Source organism: Rhyacophila brunnea, unplaced genomic scaffold (assembly GCF_057557595.1).
Source record: "Rhyacophila brunnea isolate RB1 unplaced genomic scaffold, BYU_Rbru_1.0 scaffold_1, whole genome shotgun sequence".
Classification (NCBI taxonomy): Eukaryota; Metazoa; Arthropoda; class Insecta; order Trichoptera; family Rhyacophilidae; genus Rhyacophila; species Rhyacophila brunnea.
Genome location: NW_028232751.1, coordinates 7,688,546 through 7,698,071, shown reverse-complemented (window position 1 = coordinate 7,698,071; position 9,526 = coordinate 7,688,546). Strand labels below are relative to the sequence as shown.

Here is a 9,526-nt window from a genome sequence, read left to right as displayed (position 1 = left end):
ATCAATAGAAAAGAAAATAAAATTATAAAAAAAACAATTTATAATAATTATTCTAATACATTACATACCGTTAAGCCTATACACTAATTAATGAACCAATTATTAATTTTCTATACACTAAAGTTCCGAAATCCTCCGCGGCAACCAAAACGTACTGCCGTCAAATACACATTATTATAATAATGGTTTCTTAAATCTTAATTGTTGTGCACTACATTTAAAAAAAATTGTGCCTTGACAAATATTCATTGAATTGCTTTCTTTTTTGAGTCATGTTTTTATAATTTAATTAAAACGCAATAATAACAGAAATCTTTCATGCCATCTTGTGAATGTTTTAAACTTATAATTTGTAATGTTATCTCATGAAAATTATAATAAAATTATATTTTTACACTTTCGTGTTTTTTTGTATTCATACACATCGATATATATAATATACAAATTTGAAACACCTCAGAAACATACAAAGTATTAGATTTTTTTTTGAAAAATATTTGCACTGAATTTTAGCCTACAATATGATAGGTTCAAGAAAAGGTGTCACTTCACAAATTCAGCATATCAATAATATGAGGTTCTTATTTGGAGGTCTACTATTTTTAATATTATAATTTATTCTACCTACTACAAAAATGTTTATTAAATTTGTTAAGAAAAAAATATTATTAATTCAACACTTTTAAAACCTCTTTGATATTCGCTTCGGGTATGATTATGTTTTGTGTCGCTTACGTCAAATTTGATTCTTGCGAATCCACCCATACGTCTTGAATGCAGCAAAATATATATTTTTTTAAATATGACTTAACAGAGAGTGAAATTGATGAAATGAAAAAAAAAGTCAAAACTAGACGGTCAGACAAACAAAACTTTAAGGACCTTCACGTCTAGCCTCTCGCGGATGGGCTTTGTCAAGTCTATAAGTAAGACTTCAAGAGTCCGCATCGACTCTTGAAGAAACACCATTTTTTTCTGTTTTAACACCAGCATTTCTGCTGCTATTTGAGAAGGTGTGAGCTCTTGTGGTTGAGGGCCCACTGACTCTGCTGTTTGGTCATTACCATTATGTTATGCCAACCGTTTAAGGGCTAGACATGAAGGTGGAGCTGCAGGGGAGGTAGTCTGAGACATAATTGTTAGCGGTGCCAATGTTATTGGGGTCGCTTCTACATATGACATTGATGGCCTGATCTATGATGTGGACGGCATTATTGGTGATAATGTCGCAGCCATATCTGCCATCAGCGTTGTCGCAGACGTTGATGGCATAATTGCTACGTTGCCATTATTTGTGGCATCAGAACTGTCGCAAACGTTGACGGCATTACTGGTGAGAATGTCACCGACGTAATCACCTGGAAAGGATACAGATTAGATCAGAAGACAGCATTATATTTTAATTTCCTATTATTTTGTCCACATTAAAAATGACAAAATACTTTCCCGATCAAGGTTTATTTTTGTTAGAACTCTTTAAAAAAAAAAAAAAAACTACCTTCGTTCTAACCTGACATGATAAAGAATAAAAAAATACTATTTTGATAATTTAAAAAATATTTTTTTTTGCATACTGTCAAGTAAACATCTTGTATTCACCAAATACCAGGATCTAGTATTCTATTAATATACAGCATGGTCGTAATATCCGCTGCATGATAATAATTATAATCCATTATAAAAATAATAACATTGGTTTGATATCGCAGAATTAAAATAATGTGAACTTACAATATTCTTTCTTATTATTCCGTTACTTGAGAGACCTGACAATATGGTCTCTGTTAACATCTCTGCCACCCTCTGATGCACTGCGGTTGACTCTACTATACATGGTGGATCTCCCCCAGTTTGCCTGCGCCACAGCAGTATTTTCGACTGCTTATTTTTTATGGCTTGCCCTAAATCATGCTACGTCTGTAATACAATAATGACATATTAGGAAGCTGTCTCATATGATGGTATGGCAGTAGCGAAGGGTGGAGGTAAGCTGTTAAGATCCGACATAAATAGTTAAATCTCCACAGTTTGTGATATCAAACCGGTTTCTTTTTTCAGTAATAAATCATTTACAGCGCTAAAGCGCCGCATTCAACTAAATATTATGATGGAGTGGCGACAGTAATTTTCTCGGAGTCATGGTGGCAATATAAAAAAAATGTTTTCGAAAATGCATTTTTTAACAAACCAAATATTAATGATTTGCACATTGCGCCCCAAAACGTTCAAATTGCCCCACGTTGGGAAACACTAGTGTACACTAAACTTTGTCAGTCCAATGTAAGTATTTGTTTTCATTGAACTAAGACTACAATGTGTGGATGTGGTTGTTAGTTTTTAAAATTCAATTAAACCCTGCTTACTCCAAGCCAAAGTAGATGACCATCAAACAATATTCGTTGATCTATAAAATATCTAAAATTATGCCACCAAACCATACATCATTTTTGATATTTTATAGATGGAATAATATTTTTTATCAATTATGGTTTGATTTAGGCGGGTTTAATTGAATTTTAAAAACTAACCTGCGCCACCTGTAGTTTGTTCACCACCTACATTGTGTTCTTAGTTCAATGAAAATAAATAAGTATGACTGAAAAAGTTTAGTATACACTATTCGTGTTGAATCTTAACTTGCCATTGTGGTATGGTTAATAAATATATCTCGCAATTGTATTTGAAGGAATTCCCTCATCTCTGAGGGTGTATTCATATATTTGGTGTAACGATATGATTATAATAAAATTAATTAATGTGTATAATAAATACCTTCCGCCAGCCGCATCCATCTTTTTTAGCACCCACCCGGGAATTTAATTTCTGGCTAATGGCCGTCCACAGCCGCATCGCGTACTTTGTGGTTAAATATGGCGTGAAACGGCTACTAACAAGCCGTGGATTTTCTGTAAAATATATTGAGTAATTCTCAAAAAGAATTCATATCCATAATAGATATAATGGAAATGTGGTAAATAGTATATAAGATAATGGACAAAGCCATGACAGTTGTATGTGATGTTTATAATAACAATATGATTCAGACCATTACAAGATAATTATCAATACCTATTCAATGAACTTTTGCTGATATCAAATATTTGGCACTATCCACTTACCGATTAATAAATCAATCAGGAGGTGTTGTTCTTCGCTGACTTTCATTTTTCTAGAAAAATATAAACTACGATTAGGGTGTATTTCTAAGACAACACTAGGTAGGTACTATTATGTGAAAGAAATGATTTATTAAAGTGATAAATAACTTTAATTTTGTGGTACAACGTCACTGAATCAGGCTACAAGGGAAATAATAAATTATATAATGAAATGGCACACCGCATGGTAAACGATCATTTAGCACTTAAGTATACATTACAACGAAGAAGGAAAAGAAATATTATAAATCCTATAGGCACATTAAATGAAACAAATTTTGAGTTCAAATAAATTAGTTATGACTTATTCACACAGTACAGATAAATAGTAAATCACTTACTGTTTGTATTCCGGTTGGATTGAGTGTATTAAAAGTTCTTCCGTCTTCACTGGAAGTCAAGAAACGATTGAATATTCGGAATTCAGATGCAAGTACCTACTTGCTTTTCCCTCCACCACCAGCCATGTCTCCACACCCGTTATGCAGGCGTATACCATGGCGTAACGAACGATAGGCGCTGTTCAAATTTGTGCCGAAAGTGTCCCAGGAGCAACTTCCCAAGACCTTGGTTGGCGTGCACTAGAGTGTGCGTGATCCCTAATTCCATATAATGTATTACGGTCAATTCTCGATGAAAAAAGACCTTCTCGCTCGCCGTATAATGCCGCAAACTTTTTAAAAGCTGAGAAATTTTCCCTCGTAGATACCAAGTCGCAATGGCCGACCGGTCCAACTGAGGGTCGGACCGACTTGAGAAGCTCTTCCCTTTCAACCGACATATGGGGACACTCCCAGAGGATGTGATCGGCATCCTGCAATTCGCCACATAAGCAAGTCGGAGATTCTATTAGGCCAAGCTGACAGAGCTTGGAAGCAAAACCACCGTGTCCGGTTAAGAACTGAGAAGTCCAATGGTCTGGAGTCAATCTGGTTATCTCCATGCGCCACTTAATATTAGGAAAAAACAAATGCGTTTGTCTGCCCTTGGAAGAAGTGGTCCATCGCCCCTGCCACACACGCAGCGCCGTGTCATACGCCAGGTCGCGTACAATAACTTTTAGAGCGCACCGGCTCACGGATCCAAGACCTAAAGGCGGCGATATAAAGATACCGCCAACCTCCGCCCACAGACCCCGGAGCAAGGCGGGTGGTGCCACGACCGCAAGTACCTGCTATCCATATTTTTGTTTACATCGCGTTTGACGTTTGACTTTGACAGTATACAGTTCCATAGACATCAAACTTATCAAAAAGTGACCATAGAGAAAATTATTCTTCTGATTCGAAAGAATACTTGATCCAAATATGCGTGTCAAACACTATATGCTCGGCCGTAGTGATATGGCGGGCAACTCAAACGTATGAACACGTCTCGACATATTGTCCGTAGACAATGAATGCGTGGGGACGGGTGTTCGCGCGTGTAGCTTAGCGCAGGCATGATAATACATGCAGCGGGCTCTTCCCATACTGCGTGCATAGAGATGTCCGCACTTAATGGACGGGTGCCAATGCGGGAAACGAGCGAGCAGCGGGTGTCTCAAACCATCATGAGCTTACCGCGCGTACATTTTGTGGTATTATATTCGCAAAGTAAGGCAACATTTAAATACCCGCCATAATGATGCCGGCAACACTAACATTAATACTCATGACCAGGAATCAGTACAAAGTGGCATGGATGATAACGAAGAACCACCGACATTAAATGAGGTAAAAGGTGCCATGTCAAGGTTAAAAACAAACAAATCGCCTGGAATAGATAACCTCCAGAGTGAATTAATAAAATGTGGGGGAGAAAGCCTGCTCAAACATTTACATAGCCTAATCCACCAAGTATGGACTTCAGAAAAGATACCAGAAGAGTGGAAGGATGGGCTGATTTGTCCCCTGCACAAGAAAGGAGACCAACTAGAATGTAGTAACTACAGAGGGGTGACACTACTTAACTCTGCATATAAACTGTTGTCGATTCTGATATTCCAGCGGCTGGAACCCATTGTAGAAGGAATACTCGGGCAACACCAAGGAGGCTTTCGACGAGGGAGATCATGTGTTACTCAAATATTCAATCTAAGGCAGATTCTAGAAAAGACCACTGATTTCAATATTAACACGTATCACCTGTTCATCGATTTTAAGGCAGCTTATGATAGCATTAATCAATACCGGCTATACGAAGCAATGCGAAAATTTGAAATTCCGACAAAAATAATTAAACTTGTAGAGATGACAATGACACCAGTACAATGCCGGGTAAAGCTTCAAGCGGAAATATCCGAGCTATTTGTATCACTGAATGGCCTAAGGCAAGGTGACGCTCTGGCATGCCTTCTTTTCAATATTGCGCTAGAAAAGGCGATACGGGATGCAAAGATTGATGCCCGTGGCAGCGGCACGATATTTACTAAGCCTGTGCAGCTGCTGGCGTATGCCGATGATATCGACATCATTGCCATATCAGAATTGGCGCTGAAAAAGGCATTCACAGCACTAGAAGCCTCTGCCAAAAGAATGGGTTTACAAATAAACGAGGCAAAAACTAAATACATGCCTGTCTATGTCACACCACGAGAAGTCGCACCAAAGTTAGATATTGGTGCATACAAGTTTGATACGGTCGACAGTTTCATATACCTTGGATCTCTTGTAACTCGACATAATGATATTACAGAAGAAATCAACAAGAGAATCATGTCTGCGAATAAATGCTACTTTGGTCTGTTAAGATATTTTAAGTCCCGCTTACTATCTCGTCGAACTAAAAGCACTCTTTACAAAACACTTGTAAAGCCAGTGCTTACCTACGCATCGGAAACCTGGACATTAACTCTGCGAAATGAACGAGCCCTGAACATCTTTGAAAGAAAAATTCTCCGCCGTATATATGGACCGATCAGGGATGGCACCAATTGGATGAGAAGATATAATGCTGAGCTCTACGGACTGTACGAAGATTGCAGCGCAGTTCAATCAATTAAGATTGGGAGACTGCGATGGCTAGGTCATGTGCACCGTATGAATGACAATGAATCGGCAAAGAGAGTGATGTCCAGCAATCCAATAGGACGTAGAAGAAGAGGGAGGCCAAAGATTCGCTGGTTAGATGGAGCTGCCAGTGACTGCCGTATTCTGGGGGTACCAAATTGGAAAGCGGCCACACTGGATAGGGACAGGTGGAGGAAGCTGTTGGAGGAGGCCAGGACCCACACCGGGTTGTCGCACTCCTGATGATGATGATGAACTTTCCTAACGTTATTCAAAAACTTTATTTATATTAGAGTGTATATTTATTTTTCATTCTATTGATTGTGTATCAAGATTTGAGGCTATATTTATGTAAGTATTATTTGTGAGTAAAATTATATATCAATAAATAAATAAATTTTGTGAATGTTGAGTTGGTAAATAATAATTATTATGATTATATTCATTTCAGTCTCAAGGGTTCATGTTAAGCCAGCGGCGCTCCAATAAGCGGCACTTTTCCTGAGTGTGTAATTTAACAAGATAATTAAAATAGTAATAGTAAATAATATTAATAATTACGGAATGAAGCAATAAAATAAGTTTAAACCAGCGGCGCTTTTTCGGAGTGTGTAACAAGATAATTAAAATAGAAATATTAAATAATATTAATTATTAAAAAATGAAGCAATAAAATAATTTTAAACCAGCAGTGCTCCAATAAGCGGCCCTTTTTTGAGTGTGTAATTTAACAAGATAATTAAAAAAGTAATAGTAAATAATATTAATAAATACGGAATTAAGCAACAAGATAATTATAAACCAGAGGCACTCCATTTCAACTTCCTACCAATAAGAAAAACAAATAATTTGAATAGTTTGATGAACCAAAGAAACACTTTTATTTAATTTGTCAACCTGACTCTAAATCACCACACCAGAGCTAGTCGAAGAATCTAGGTCTAAGGTTGTTTAAAAGTATGAATATTTAATAAAGAATGCTACGTTCGTAAAACTTCTGTATTAATTGAATACCTAATATTATTAAATTAATTTATTATTATGTTCATACTGTGGTGGTGATGCTTGATGCTCTTGCTTTTTCGTACATGTTGGATTTTGATTTGATTAAAAAATAGTTTTATGAAAATATTTCCAATTTACTAAAAATCAGAGCTTTGATTAAAGTAGCACGTGTCTTGGCTTTACTTAGGTATCTGCTGTTTGAGACTTTCACGGTTGTTAGAGGAAGGAAGAAGTACACGCGGTAAAAACCCAAAAATCAACTACGACAAGGTATCTTCACTCATGTCGCCATCTACACTTAGTTATACATTTATTATTCAAACTACTGACGAAACCAATGTGAAATTGTATTGGTTTGTCCATTATTTCATGTTTCCTACTCCAATTAGATTCATATACATTTAGATATTTATATTTGTATAATATTAATGTTATGATTTTGTAAACGATTTCGTAAACTTATATTATTATGTATTTTGATGTCACAAACAACTGATTCGGGCGAATGTGGTGATGAAAATGTTTTATAAAGTACATTATGTAAAACAGAGATATTTTTTTTATATTACAGTTATTATATCGAATATTGCACATATTTGTTCCGGTTCGTAAAATTTTCTATTTCGAGCACTGGTTTTAAACAATATTATTTATTGATAACTTGATATTTTAATCCTCGGGCCGCCGAAATTCAGCCGTTAATCAGTATCTGAGCTTGAACTATGTAGGTACCAAACACGGTACGTATCATTCAAACCGAAAACATGTAGGTATAACACTAAACTTCTCAATTTTTTTGTTTTATTATATTTAAAAAATAAAAAATTGGATGGTGATATAATATTACTAACAAATTGTCAATAGATTAATGGAGGTCAATAATTATTATAAAACAATCATTACTGTATGGTCAAAGACATAGCTTATAATCAGTATCTTTATCTCTGTTTCGAATAAATACAGAAAAGTATATTCAAAAATATCACGAAACATAAATTATTTTTCATATTATATTGATATTCTTACTACATAATTTAATCATTTAAAAATGCTTATGTCCGTTTTTAATAAGAAAACAGGAAATTGTCCGTTTTTGAAACCGATGAAACTGTAAGTCTCCATTTTTGAAACAATGTTTTGAGAGATAATAAAAGGTGGTTCAAACTCAGTTTTTTTTGATTTTTATTTAAATAATATGAAGTAGGTACAAATATAAAAAAGTAGTAATTCAATGATTGCATCATCGTGATCCATTTTTATTTCCCCTTCAAAACACTCACATGGGTGACTTTCATTGGTTTCTTCAATGGTTGTTGAATTATTATCAATTATGGGTTTGTACCACGGCGATGATCAAATTTTTGGTAAGTAGGGAAGCCTTTTGATGAATACCCAGCGCTCGAAATGGAAAAGTTTACGAACCAGAGCGCTCGACAATTTTCTGAAGATTTTAACATAGTTATCAAATTTTATGTGTATTTTATAAAAATAAGTGTGTTAGATTTTTTGTTATATTATATCCTGTCTAGCTCAGACGGTCAAATTATTTTTTCCACGAGACGGAGCGGTGACTAACACCGATTTCACGGACCGGAACGGCGCTCCGGTTCGCTCCTGCCCATTTTGAGCCCTGTGAATATCTAAAAAAGTTAAATATAAAGCTATCAGTTTTAAGACGCATTCAAATAAAACCAAATATAAGATTCTAGTTTAAGGAGATTAGGTTTATATCGGTATTATTTATACAAAAATAAGAAGATTTTTTTGCATTGTTTAATCTCTTTCATGCCTATGTCGTAAATTAATTGAACCACCCTCGTATATCGGACATGTCAGGTAAACAAAATGGTATGGTTATAAAATCAAACAATAATATGATTTTCAACTGGACAACACTTAATGTTTTTAAACATATTCATCAAAATAGGTTATTAGTGTTATTTACATGAGAGTCGAGGTTCCAACTATCATATTTAATTAAGAAAACTTCATTGAAAAGATGAAAGTTTTGTATAGGTAGAGCATTATAAGTGAACAGACTTACTTCGACTTCTTTTCTTTTGCTCGTTTCCACTCTTCAGGGTTGGCTGCCCACTTGCGAGTATTAGTTATTTCCATATTAAGGTGTCTAAATCAATATTATCCTCCATAAACTTCAGAAAATTGCAAATCTATATCTATACATTATATTATAAAAATGAATGTGTGTATGTTTGTCCCATATGCGTTCCTATACCATTCATCTTATTGCAATGAAACTTTGGTGAGTTGTTTGGTGCACACCCGCGAAGATTTCTGAATTATAAAAACCGTCTTCTTCTTCATTCTATCTTCTTTCATTCGTATGGTTCTTATACCGTTCATCCGATTGCG

The 9,526-nt window shown here is 35.3% G+C and overlaps 1 long non-coding RNA gene across 2 annotated transcripts; it reads right to left on the bottom strand.

Moving 5' to 3' along the window:
- Positions 1-267: 267 nt before the first annotated feature.
- On the bottom strand, positions 268-4,374 carry LOC147079442 (uncharacterized). Of its 2 annotated transcripts, XR_015069503.1 has the most exons (5): positions 3,500-4,374; positions 3,120-3,169; positions 2,773-2,906; positions 1,732-1,917; positions 268-1,358 (listed from the first exon to the last, which is right to left on the bottom strand). It is a non-coding gene; the product is annotated as an uncharacterized LOC147079442 (long non-coding RNA). The 2 variants fall into 2 exon arrangements; XR_015069502.1 differs by having other exon boundaries at positions 3,120-4,352.
- Positions 4,375-9,526: the final 5,152 nt, after the last annotated feature.